Here is a 13,001-nt window from a genome sequence, read left to right as displayed (position 1 = left end):
GTCGTTTAAGTTAAATGGGTATTAAAAATGGGGAATCTTTTAATATCTGCATTTGCTTAACGATTGTTGTGAATGGAGTCTGTGTATGCTCATGCATTTCATTTGGTAAATTGTGTCGACCCGTGATAGGTGACACCTTGGTAAACTGTACTGACCCGTGATAGGTGGTACGTTTACGATTTACTATTTAGTAATTCGTGTTGACCCGTGATAGGTGACACCTTGGTAAACTGTACTGACCCGTGATAGGTGGTACGTTTACGAGTTACTATTTAGAAAATCGAGTTGACCCGTGATAGGTGACACCATGGTAACTGTACTGACCCGTGATAGGTGGTACATTTACGATTCCCGCTTTTTCTTTTAGTAAATCGTGTTGACCCGTGATAGGTGACACCTCGGTAAACTGTACTGACCCGTGATAGGTGGTACATTTACGATTCCCGCTTTTTCTTTTAGTAAATCGTGTTGACCCGTGATAGGTGACACCTCGGTAAACTGTACTGACCCGTGATAGGTGGTACGTTTATGATTTACGCATTTTAGTAAATCGTGCTGACCCGTGATAGGTGGCACCTCGGTAATTGGTACTTTGGCCTGCGATAGGCGGTACAATTATGATTTACGGCCCTTCGAGGAGGGTTTTGGTTTGGAATTCCGAGTCCATGCATTTTGGCATATACGCATTGCATTAGGGTGCCTGGCACGCGAGTCATGTTTGATTTGAGTTTATGATTGAGTGATTCGAATTTTGATTTATCGTGATAACTGAGATGAAGGTGTTAAGTGCTATGTGTTGTGTATTGTGTGTGAGTATGATGGTTATCGAACCTTCGTGTGTCGTAGTAATCGCGTAGGAATTGCTAAGTGTTAAGTTGTGATCAGAACTGACAAAATCGACTTAGAAATCGATTTGGTCATGCAGAAACTCAGCAGAACTGACCAAATCGATTTGGCAATTGATTGGCTCAGCAAAAGTCCTTATTTTGAGTTAGATAATCGATTGCTAAATTGATTTATCAATGCCTTGGTCAGTTATGTATTACTTGATGGTTTGAGAACTTCATTTTGAGTTCATTGTTAATTGGCAAGCATTATATGAACTTTTAGCATATGGAAAATCCTTTTAAGGTGCATGCTTAGTTGAAAGGTTATTTTGTGCATTTAAAAACTTAATTGTTATGTGTTAACTGTTATTTTCTGGTTGGTGACCCTTTACAATTACTGTGGAAATCTGGGCTTTGCCCTCAGATGAGAGTCAGGACGGTCCTACCGGTTCGTACCCTATGGACGGGAATGGAGAGGGGAACGCGTGATTGTAGTTACATTAGGAGGATCTCACGGGGCGCATGGAGATACTCAGGGTGTATAGCTTTTTGGTAGGATGATCAGATTAGGATGATGTATAGGAACTAGGTGTCCTTCTTTTTGGATTGGAGTATTTTTAGTTTTGGAAAACTGTATTTATACTAATATTGTCAGTTTGACTTCTTATTCGAATGGGTTCCATGTACCCTTTGATGTTGCGTAAATGTTTTGGATTTATAATTGGAGAAACTTTTCCGCTGCTTGTAAATTATAATGACTCAATTATTTATCCAAAGGCATTTCCTGATTTAATTCTTTGTTCGTTTTAATTACTTTTGAAAAAAAAAATATACCCTCGCTTTGAAAAACGGGGTGTTACACGAATCGTCTTTGTAGGGTCTGCAATTTCACTTTCTTAACCTTGGTTCCTCTAGAATAACACTTCTCCAGAATATTCCAGACTTCTTTTGCACTTCTTGCATCAGAAATTTTGTCAAAGTTGATTTTGTCAAGACATTGATGAAGAATGAATGTGGCCTTACAATCTTTCTTCTTGTCCTCTTTAAAATTTGACCTATGCTCCTCTGTTGGATTGACTTCTAGATCTTCAAAATATTTTTCTATGATTTTTAACACTTTTTGAAATCCAAACAATACTCGAATCTGCACTCTCCATCTATCCCAATCTTTTCCATCAAAATGTGGCATGTGGGTTGAATTTTTTTTATTGTTTGCACTTGAACCTATTCTCACTTCACTCGTGTTTATCACTCCGGGATCGAAAAATCTCGCTCTGTATACCAATTGTTAGCATTCAAGCTATTATTTCAAGTGTAAGAATGATGAAACATTGAATGAGATATATTGTAGGACTTATTTATTAAACGAATGAATTGTGGTATTTATACATAGTTTATTCTAACTGTCCTCTTACTACCTAATAACTAACTGAGTAATTAGTTGATTATTACATACAACTAACATTAAACTTGAATTACAAAATTTGAATACAGAGAACATTCTCCGTTATCTAACACTCAAACCAAGAGTGTTCTTGGTTTCCAACAATAAATAGTTATAATTTTGTAGTAACTAACAAAACATAATTATAAATTAATTACAATATAAAGATATTTAAAGTTAATACATATCATCTTTGCAAAAGACCATCACAATCATGTTGAGAAATCAAGTTTCTTCCAAACAATAATAAATACACATACATAAAATGAAATACAAGATATATATGGTTACAATATTTAATACATTTTTTAAAAATTTGATAAGATTGAACAAAAATAATGATAACAATGACAATGAAAATTAAGATTTGGCATAGAAATATTGTTGCATATTGTGAATACGGCGATCAATGATTTGAGACATGAGTTGCGGATCTCATTAGTGACTGTACCATCTATCTCCTTACCACAACCTTGCATGGTGTTTCTCCTATTGCAGAAATACTTTAACTTCGATCTATTTAGTGTCTCAAATTGTGTTGTCTCCGAAGTCTAGAGTACACTATAACAATGAGAGAAATATACACAACAGACGCAATTGAAATCATATCGAACATACCAATCTTGGAAATGAAACTAGAAGGGGATATCCTCCACAAGGAAAATATATAACAAAGGACAAACCAACCCATTGGAACAGACACTAGAGCACCCATTCTCCCAATTGGGGTCATAATAAATATTGCTATAGTTGATAAAAAAAATGAAAATAGATTCAAATGTAAAAACATAAAGAATTCAACCTCTGACAAAACTGATTTACCAGCATTTTTATTGTCACTAGCATTAACTTGATAAATTCCACCAGGAGGAGTCAGTGCTGATTGATAGGTGGCAGTTGCAACAAGAGTTGCAACTATCATCCAAGTGTTGCGTTGCTCCTCTGATATATTAGTTATAATGCGAAGTATATAAATTAACACTTCAACCACAAAAGTGGTCTTCGATGTTAGTTTATCTGCACGTGTGGGAGCATCAATGACTTGTTCGCTAGGTTTTGATCCAGCACCAAGCAATATTCTCTTAATCTGTTCATTTTGTGTGATGTCTAATGCTGTTTCTTTCGTTAAATTTTATGCCCTCAAATTTATCCTAGTCTTTATCAACATTTCAATCACCTGTGTTACAAAGTAATTAGTCAACAAGACAATTGTAACAAATCATTCTTATAGTCAAATCATTCTTGATATATAAATATATCTTTCTTTTAATTAAATATAAATTGACAAATATATTTATGATTTCAAATTGCAATTTACAGATACAATTTAGGGTTTCACACAACATTGCCACAACATCAAAAACTTATGCGACACATTAAATTCATCATTTTCATATCTATAATTTCACCTTGCTACCTCATAAATTTTATTTGTAATTTAGTCTTTGGTGTTTGGTGACTTAACGTTGGTGTGAGATTCATATGGAAAAATAATATTATTCAACTTATTATGTCATAGTCTATAGAGGCAGAAGTTTAAGATAAATGATTTGAATAGACATATTACAATTTTAGAGAGGCATTTATCAATTTATAAATTTCAATAACTAGTCTAGCTATTCACTTCATGTTTTATCAATAAAAATGACATAAAAAGATAGTTCGATTTGCTGAAAAATAAGACATTAGATAACACAACTTCAGTTGTATTGTGTTCGATTTTAGAATTGATCACATGACTATTTAAAATGAGGGGGTGAGAGACATAAAACAAGTTGAAATTATTGTCCATTTACTAAACCATAAAACAACATTTTTATCAAGTACAAGTCATCTAACATAACCAAATAACCTTTTATTTTCAACTCAAAATATATTTAACTCCTTTCTGGCTATTCTCTCCTTTCTCCATCTCCCCTATCTCTCTACCCTCTTTCTCTCTCGTTTGTTGTCTAATACTTACCCTTTTGCATATCTAAAGAACTCAAAAGTAACAATAAGATAGGTGATATACCATTTACAATAATAGGAGATATATATATATATATATATATATATATTTTAATTATATATGTGTTTTTTTTTATTGAGAGAGAAAGCAAGAAAAAGATCATACTATTGGGTGGGTTGACTCTCCAAGTGGAACCCGTGTTTTTCCCAACACATGCGAGGTGAACATGAGATATCAAATTATCAATCATTTATTTTTTTGGTTGTGAGATATCAATCATTATACTGTATTATATTATATAATTGTACAGAACGTTACCTGTGGCTCGTTACTTAGTGCTGAAATGTGCAAAATGGTGTTGCCAGCCTCATCCTTCTGATTTAGTATTTTTGATTCAAAATTCATAGCACCTCTCTTTAAATTTTTTCTAAGAAAGCAAACAAGGAGATGAATAGCATTGTAGTTGTTGTTTCTCACAGCAATATGTAGTGCAGTCTCATCCCTTACAGTCAAGCATTCAATTGATTCCGGACAAGAAAACAGAAAGTTAGCTAAAACTTAACATCACCAATTTCACTTGCAATATGAAGAGGAGTTACGCCTTCTCTTCCTTGAACTCTAACAAGCTCCTTATTGATGTTCACAAGGCGTAACACCATGCTGGTTTTTCTCTTTCTCAATGCCAAATGGATTGGGCTCCATCCATGATGATTTAGCTTCAAAAGCAAATGAAGGTATTGTTGGATTTTGAGTTTCAAAAACTATTTAAAAATCACAATTTATGCCACCGGGAGTATTACTGGGTTGAGTCACGTACTAGGTCGATCTCTTTAAGACGTTTCGAGGCACTGCCCAAAATTGTGCAAGGCAGACTATCAACCACGAAGTCTCCAGGATAAAACAGCCCAGATACTCTGTATCGGAGTTCTACTGCACTATAGAAAACCGTTCTAGAATTACACCCTCAATATGGCAGTTTAAGCCACTCTCAATATGACAATTAAAGTCACTCTCAATATGGTACTATGACCATTCATAACTACGGCATAATAACCGCTCAAAAAGACAAAAACGAATGGACTACGGCATAATAACCGCTCTAAAAACAAAGTGACTACGGCAAAGCAACCGCTCTAAAAACAAAAGGACTACGGCATAACAACCGCTCAAAAAACCGAAATGACTACAGCATAACAACCGCTCTAAAAAACCGAAGGGACTGCGACATAATAACCGCTCTAAAACCGAAGGGACAGAAAGAAAGGGGAGAAGTGACTCAAAATTAGGCGAGCAAAATATAAGAGGGAGAAAAAAGAAAGTTGGGAAAAGCATCCAACTTTGGTGTACTTTTCACAATAGCTTGAAACTCATTATATAGTGATGGAAGCAAAGTCAAATATGTTTTCTAAACAATGTGGGACTTTAGTATGTATAGAATTGAAACTACAAAATATGATAGTTTACCAAAGTGAGATTTCAAAAAAATTCTTTCCAATGTGGGACTTAAATTTTAAAAAACATGTTTCTTGCCACTTAAATTTACAAAAAAATATTTCTTTCCAATGTGAGACTTCAACACATTTTTAAATTCACACTATAACATACTTATGTTCCAACAATCCCCCACTTGAATTTAAAAAAAAAGTTTCTTAAAATAGCATCAAATGCTTCTATAAGGTCGTGCATAAACAAAGGTGTCTCTCGACTTGAACCTTTGCATAGTAAGTAAGATTCAGATTCAACAAGAGTGACTCGTAGTCTTGAACTCTATCTCTGACATCAAACCCACACACAACCTTTTCATAGGTGTATTCTTAAAATCCCCGTGCATTAATGGCCCTGCACGTGTATCCCAGTATAGTGAACGCTCTAGGAATTCTGCCTCGAAATTCCATAGGAAGCGGCCCCACTTCCACATTCACATAGGTGAGTCTATCAAGAGTACTCCCGTAGCTAGGTACTCCCTCCACATAGAGTATAGATCTCATTAAGAGTTCCTATTACCTCATCCTATCATCGCTTCAGGAATCATGTTTCTCTAATTTATAATAACATGTTCATCTCATATCACTTCACGACTTGTTATTACCCATTGAACCTAATTCTTGGGATCTCCAGTCTTTTAGGTCGGGTTACCATCATGAGTGACTCTATAGGCATTAGTCTCATCCTTTAGGATGTATTTATGACTTTCTCTGTAGCTAATCCTTTCGTCAAAGGATTTGCTAAATTCTCATCAATGCATACATGATCCATTATAACAACTCATTTAGAAAATAACTTTCTAACAATGTTGTGCTTACGACGAATTTTTCGTTTCTTATCGTTGTAGTAACGATTCTCAATCTTCGCAATAGTCGCGGTACTATCGCAGTGGATCAACGCATCTGTCATAGATTTTTTCCATATAGGGATCTCAACTAGCAAACATCTCAACCAGCTTGCTTCTTCACTAGTAGTAGCTAGTGCTATCATTTCAGACTCCATATCGGACTGAGCCAATATCGTCTTTTCTTCGATTTCCAAGATACAACACCACTCGCTATATTAAAATATAGTCATCGATTGCTTTGGAGTCGTCTGATAAGATGTTCCAATCAACAACATTGTATCCTTCAAGGACTATAGGAAATCTTCGATAATGTAATCCGAGACTCATGGTCCTTTTAAGGTATCTCATGACTCTTTCGATAGCGTGTCAATGCTCCATACTAGGTCTACTAGTAAACCTTCACAATAATCCCACGACACAGGAAATATCGGGTCTAGTACAATCAGTGGCATACCTGAGGCTGCCAATGATACTCGCGTATTCAGTTTGTCTAACACCTTCACCAGTGTTCTTGAAAAGCTTCACACTTGGATCGTATGGTGCGCAAGCAGGTTTGCAGTCAAAGCAATTATATTTCTTTAGGATATTTTCAACATAGTGAAATTGATCCAAAGAAATTCCCTTTTCTGACCTAGTAATCTTGATTCCAATGATTACATTTGCTTCTACGAGGTCTTTCATATCAAAGTTGTTACACAACAATAATTTCAAAATATTTATAGCATGAATGTTTGAATCAAATATGAGTATCTCGTCTACATAGAGACATATGATAGTGCAAATGCCATTTTCAAATTTGTAGTAAATACATTTGTCACTTTCATTCACTTTAAACTCATTCCAATATAATAAAGTTATCAAACTTTTCATGCCATTTCTTTGGAGCTTATTTAAGACCATACATGGATTTATCTAACATACATACCCTGTATTCTTGTCCTTGAATTACAAAACCTTTAGGTTGCTCCATAATAGATTTCTTCTTCCGAATCACCTTTTAAAAAAGTTGTTTTAACATCCATTTGGTGTGTCACCAAGTTAAGAATAGTTGCTAGTGATACAAGTATTCAAATGGATGTCATTCTAGTGAACGGTGGAAAAGTGTCGAATATATATATATACTTTCAATGCTTCTTATCACATGAACTTGACTAAGTTCGCTGCCCCCACTATTTTACAGGAACTTGACTAGGTTCGCTGCCCCCCACTATTTCTCGATTTAAAAGGGGATTTATTTTCTCAGAAGTCAACTTCATTTGACTTTATAATCACTTTTGCGTTTATGTCATAAAACCTATACGCTTTTTTCTTTACCGCATACTCAATGAATTCTCATTCATAGGCTCTACTGGCGAGTTTAACTCGCTCGGGATCGGGGATTCTGACATAAGCCAGACCACCCCATGTTTGAAAATAAGACAAGCTTAATTGTCTTTTCTTCACTATCTCATAAGGAGATGTTTTGTTTTTAAATTTAAGAACTCTATTCAAAACATACCAAATAAACTATATATTTTCTTCACACCAATGAGACGCAGTACTAGAGTTAAACAAACTAGCAACAACTAGTTCAATGAGAGTTCTATTCCCTTTTTTCTTTCAAATTTACCATTCACTTCAAATAATTTTGGTGCAGTTGTTCCATGTATAATTCCAGACAATTTATAAAACTCATTAAATAAACTAAATCATACATGGAATCTCTTAATCTTTATACTAAATTGATTTTCAATTTCAGCTGTAAAGATCCTTAACATGGCAAGCGTTTCATATTTATTTTTCATTTCTTATTAACGTCTCGTCAAATTCACATATATCAAAGTGTAATAAATCTAAAGACTTTGATTCTCTAACTACATATTTATGTGAACTCTTTGTTATTTTAGCTTGACTATAGAAAACTACATTTTTCAAAATAATTTAACAATAACTTTAGAATTAAAACTAAGTTACTTAATTTTGAAATCAGATGTGTTCACATCACATAGTCTAGCATGTCAAAATTAAAATCACACAACATGTAAGCATAAACAGACATTTTATTGATTTCAACATTCAAACAAAAGAGACATATTAAATTTCAAAATTAAATTTGAATATGCCATGAGTGACGTACCTTAATGGATGATATCTTAAGTTATCTTTTGAATTTTACGGGAGTGTGCTTCCACGTATCTATCATCGGACATCTGATACTCTGAATAGCAGTCACAACTTATTCAGAGTATCTCAAACATATCTCGCATTATTGCTGGAACTGTAATAGTTATACAGATCATCAGCAAGTCGATTAAGAATATAATTCTTATCATTAATCTCCCATGGGTTAATTCTCCAACTGTTTTATCCTTTTCTATTTGCTTCAAACTGAAACAGTTTATTGAAATGAGAGGCAATATAACCAAATCCAGTAATCTCTTCGGTTGACATGGCAGAACGAATCGTCTTAAAATTGTTGGATTTTGAGTTTCAAAAACTATTTAAAAATCACAATTTATGCCACCGAGAGTATTACTAGGTTGAGTCACGGACTAGGTCGCTCTCTTTAAGACGTTTCGAGTCACTGCCCAAAATTGTGCAAGACAGACTATCAACCACGAAGTCTCCAAGATAAAACAACCCAGATACTCTGTATCGGAGTTCTACTGCACTGTAGAAAACCGTTCTAGAATTACACCCTCAATATGGCAGTTTAAGCCACTCTCAATATGGTACTATGACCATTCATAACTACGACATAATAACCGCTCAAAAAGACAAAAATGAATGGATTACGACATAATAACCGCTCTAAAAACAAAGTGACTATGGCAAAGAAACCGCTCTAAAAACAAAAGGACTACGGCATAACAACCGCTCAAAAAACCGAAATAACTACGGCATAACAACCGCTCTAAAAAACCGAAGGACCGCTATAAAAAACCGAAGGGACTGCGACATAATAACCACTCTAAAACCGAAGGGACTGCAGCATAATAACCGCTCTAAAACCGAAGGTACTGCGGCATAATAACCGCTCTAAAACCGAAGGGACAGAAAGAACGGGGAGAAGTGGCTCGAAAATTAGGCAAGCAGAATATAAGAGGCAGAAAAGAGAAAGTTGGGAAAAGCGTCCAACTTTGGTGTACTTTTCACAATAGCTTGAAACTCATTATATAGTGATGGAAGCAAAGTCACATATGTTTTCTAAACAATGTGGGACTTTAGTATGTATAGAATTGAAACTACAAAATATGATAGTTTACCAAAGTGAGATTTCAAAAAAATTCTTTTCAATGTGGGACTTAAATTTTAAAAAACATGTTTCTTTCCACTTAAATTTACAAAAAATATTTCTTTCCAATGTGAGACTTCAACACCTTTTTAAATTCACACTATAACATACTTATGTTCCAACAGGTTTCAACCTCATAATTTCAGTTGCAAACTGGAGATGACCGAGTGATGCAGCGATATGCAAAGGAGTTTCGACAAATGGTGTCGAATCAATATGCTGTAAAATGGATGGATCATCCCGAATTACTTCATAGAGGACGTCTATCTTACCATCTTTAGCTGCACCTAAGAGTTTATCAATTGGGTTCATGTTTGAAGCTGCAACTCTTTGGTATGAAAAATTTTCCTCCTACTATATGGCTAATATATAAGCATCTACGGCTCTTGTTCTATTCCCACGTTATGTTTTACTACTTGATCGACTTTTTTTAGGGACTATTTGTGGTGTGTGTACACCAAATAATAGAAATTAGAAATTGCCATGTTGTGAGAGTTTAGTCCTTTTTGTTAGACTAAATCTCTATGGATGATTGTTTGATTGACTTTTTAGTTGGTTAAATTTAAACAATGTACAAAATCATGACATGCTTGCAAGTAATAAATTTAAACAATGTACCAATTGGTTCTCCTCCTATATACAAAAAAGAAGGAAAAAAAACCATTTAATGTTGTAATAATTTTGAAAGAATATTTTTTTTTGGTATAGGGATTTTGAAAGAATATTTTTAAATTAATATGAAAAATGGTTGTCACTGTCCTTTAACTTATTTAATGTCATGAATTAGCCTTTTATTATTTTTCAAAGTTAATTAGTCCTATGAGTTTATAATGTTATTGTCCTTTTTTTTTTAGTTTCGGTTTCACCCTACTAAAAAAAAGCTCATTTGACCATTAAAGTTTTAATGTATCCGGTGTGGTGTTTATGTGGTAAGCTCAACTAAGTTTTGACACTACGCGAAAAACCTATTTTATAGCATTTTTTTAAGTCATTTATAGCGCTTTTTCAAAAAAAATAAGTGTTGTAGCATCCAGCGCTGTAAAAGATACAACGACGCTTTTTAAAATAAAAAAGCGCTATAAAATAGGTAGGTATATTTCGCGCTTGTTATACTCGTTTTACAGCGCTTTTTAGAAAAAACATTGTAAAAGGTGCATTCAATAGATCCATTATTATGCATCTATTACAGCGATTTTCTAAAAAAGCGCTGTAAAAGGTGCATTCAATAGATGCATTATTATGCACATATTACAACGATTTTTCCAAAAAGCGCTGTAAAAGGTGCATTCAATAGATACATTATTATGCATCTATTACAACGCTTTTTGAAAAAGCGCTGTAAAATGTGCATTCAATAGATTCATTATTATGCACCTATTACAGCGCTGCCTTTTAATTTTTTTTCCAAAATCTTTTTCATTCATAATCAGTTCACACAATCATTTCACAATCAGTACACAACAACAAAACTATATAACTTTATAATTTAACTTTATAACTTTACAAATTTACACAATCAGTTCACAACATATTCATATACATATTCACATATTGACAACAGTACAGAACTATATACATATTCATATAACTACATATTCACAACTTTTCAAATGTGCCATATTCATATACATATAACTATCAGAACTACACATAACAGAACTACCATATATTCATATAACTATCCTTGCAGTATGTCATTTCCCAGCAAATCAAATAATTTTAATTTCAATCACATACTAACACCAGTCTTCCTTTATTTCAATTAGATCTCTTTCAGAGTATGTTAGACTAGAATTGTCAAAGTACTGTGCGATATAAAAATTGAACATAAATAAGTTAGAATCAAATATATACATAGTGTATATATGAAAATCAAACAATGAAAATATCGTACCGTTTCTGAGATTATAGTTTGATTCATATCAACAATCTCCTTCATGAATCGTAATATATAGTATCCACAATCGATGTTGTTAGTTTGACGATGGCACTATAAAATAAAACATATAAGTCAATAAATATTTGTGCATTGATAGCAGCATAAGTTCAACATGCATTTTATTAAACAAAAAACTAATAAATACAATACCTGAAAAATAGAAGAACAATAGAGTTACGGCACAGAAATACGAACAAAGAAGAATAGCACAGAAATACGAACGGTTCGTAGGAGAGTAGGGTTCGCAGAAACAAAGATGGTTGACAATGACAAGGAGAATGAAAAGGAAACAAGCGTATGAAGTTTACGTAATGAGGGTTAGTAATAAGGCAATATTGTTCATAGAGTTCGCAATGAGAAAGAGAATGAAGAGGAGGAGGAAACAAGTGTATGAAGTTTACGTAATGAAGAGGAAGCTGAAGCGGTTTAGGGTTTAGAGATAATATTTGAATGAGAGTTGGTATGGATAGTAACAAAGATGGAGATGGTTCACAATGGAGATAGTTGGCAATATGGTTCGTATGGACAGTAGTTGATTGAGAAGAGTTGTTATTTGTTCATAACTTTCAAGTCAAACACTACTCTATATAAAGTAATTATATAATGTCTTTTAAATATAAATTAGTATTTTATACATTAGTATTGAAGAAAGTTAAATTTAATCCAAAAAAAGGTTAAATTGTTATAACATATTTTCAAAAAATTAAAATTTTATTCTAAAATATCGAATATATTATTTTTACAGTTTGTTATAATATTATTTTTAAAGTTTAATGTTAGTAAAATTTGTTAAAAAAGTGTCAGCAAAATATTTGTACTAGTGTAAAATTTTTACTCAAATTAAAATGTTATCTTTTTTTATTGTAGTTATTTATTTTGTTATGGTTTATTATGTTAGTAAAATGTTATTTTCTTAAGAAATTATAAATTTTTTCAGAAACTAAATAATACTTATTTAAAAGAAAGCAAGTTCATAATATTGATCTAATTATGAAATATGTAATATTATATATATATATATAATGCGTTAAAATTATTTTCAAAAGACATAAAACGTTCATATTTTAAATGCTATAGTAGAGATGTAAAAAAAAATTAAATAGAAATTATATTCTTAATGTATATATGATAAATAAAATTTAAAACATGTGAAAATTGTATTCATTTTAATGTAATTATTATTAAAAAAGTTTAAGTTAATTTTTAATAGCCTATTACAGCGCTCTTTGAAAGA

The 13,001-nt window shown here is 32.9% G+C and overlaps 1 pseudogene; it reads right to left on the bottom strand.

Moving 5' to 3' along the window:
* Positions 1–2,463: 2,463 nt before the first annotated feature.
* Positions 2,464–10,140, bottom strand: LOC101503790 (uncharacterized; annotated as a pseudogene).
* Positions 10,141–13,001: the final 2,861 nt, after the last annotated feature.

This window comes from Cicer arietinum, chromosome 7, assembly GCF_000331145.2.
Source record: "Cicer arietinum cultivar CDC Frontier isolate Library 1 chromosome 7, Cicar.CDCFrontier_v2.0, whole genome shotgun sequence".
Classification (NCBI taxonomy): domain Eukaryota; kingdom Viridiplantae; phylum Streptophyta; class Magnoliopsida; order Fabales; family Fabaceae; genus Cicer; species Cicer arietinum.
This window is presented reverse-complemented; position numbering and strand designations above follow the sequence as displayed.